Below are 1,794 nucleotides of genomic sequence, written 5' to 3' on the forward strand. Positions count from 1 at the left end.
CACACCACGCCCCTGTACACATCCCACTCCCCCACCCCTCCCGCAAGCCCCCTTCCCCCCCCCCCCCACCCCACACACACACTGCCTTGTCCTTTGCCTAGCTGTGTCACTGGGCCTCTGTTTCTGCGCCACCTCCCCCCAAACACACACCGGCCACACCGACACCCACACCCACACCCACAGGGGCACCCCACCCACCACACGCAGATCCGCACACACACCCCGCCTGCACACAGTGCACACACACATCCCGATCCCAGACACACACTCACCCAGTCGGTTCGCACCCCGCCCGCACACACCACACACCGCACACTCCTCCCCTCCCCCGCCTCCGCCCCCCCCACACACACACACTGCATTGTCCTTGGCCTGGCTGTGACTCTCCCCATCTCCTCTGTCTCTGCCCACACACCTAATGCGTAGACACACACACCCCTCCCGCCGCCAACGCCACACACACCGCCTGCCCCGCACACACCGAGGCCCCACACATACCCCGCCCCCCACCTCTCTCGCACCCCCCCCCCCCACCCACATACTGCCTTGTCCTTTGCCTAGCTGTGTCTCTGCGCCGACCCCCTCCACCACAACCACAGGCGCACCCTACGCACCGCACGCATACTGGCACACACACGCCCAGCCCGTTCGCACCCCGCCCGCACACGCCACACACCACACACTACCCCCCCCCTCAACCATACACACACACACTGCGTTGTCCTTGGCCTGGCTGTGATGCTCCACCTCTCCTCTTCTCTCGCTCTGCCCACACACCACACGCTGAGGCCACACGCACCCAGCCCCGCTTCCAACGCCACACCCCCCCCCCCCCCCCGCCCATAAACACCCCGAGACGACGGCACACGACACGCCCGCGCACACATCCCGCTCCCCCACCTCTCCCGCACTCCCCCTCGCCACCCCCCCACCCCACCCCACCCTACCCCGCACTCACACACTGCCTTGTCCTTTGCCTAGCAGTGTCTCTGGGGAGAAATAAGTATGAACCTTTCAGATGAATCCTGTGAACCTTGAGTGACATCAGTGCCTTTCTTGATCGGGACTCACGACACCCTCACCCTTTAGGAATGCAACTTTATCCGGAGGGTGGTGCCTGGTTTCACAAAAAAACCCCTTGGAAAACGTGAGTGCTTTGGGGATCAGAACAAAGGATCATAAAATGTCAGCAGGCCTCGTGGCCAGAAGATGATGGAAAACCCTTAAGACCTTCCTTGGAGGGAAAGCAGCTGATTTTGAGAAAGGTCAGGATTGCTGACCCCCGCGTGACACTGGATTCATCCCTATGTGTAACAAAAGGTTAGAAGCAAGCCTAAAAATCAAAGAAATGGGATCAGTTTCTGGAAAGACGGATTCCCCTCCGTCGTTTCTCTCTTGCTCCCCGTTTTTCTGGCTGAATTCGCATCTGCAGCATGGATGCGATTCCTCGTAAACCAAGTGATTCCGCCTCTTTTTCGCCACTAATATTTCCTACGACACGATCCATTTGTAATCTCTCTCTGTATATCTATAATGAATTAACTTTTTTCCTAGGACGCCGATTCCATCCCCACCCTCGAATCACCCTGGATCCACCAGGGCTGGACCCCGGCGTCGGTCGGTCGGTGCGTGCCTGCGTGCCTGCGTGCCTGCGTGCGTGCCTGCGTGCGTGCGTCGGTGGGTGCGGGCGTGCGGTCAAGAAGGCTCCCCTTCCCCCTCCCCCACCCCCCCACCCCCTCCACCCCCTCCGTCTGTCCGTCCGTGCGTCCCTCGTACCTCGCCCAGAGACGTTCC

The sequence above is a fragment of the Capricornis sumatraensis genome, chromosome 2 (assembly GCF_032405125.1).
Source record: "Capricornis sumatraensis isolate serow.1 chromosome 2, serow.2, whole genome shotgun sequence".
Classification (NCBI taxonomy): Eukaryota; Metazoa; Chordata; class Mammalia; order Artiodactyla; family Bovidae; genus Capricornis; species Capricornis sumatraensis.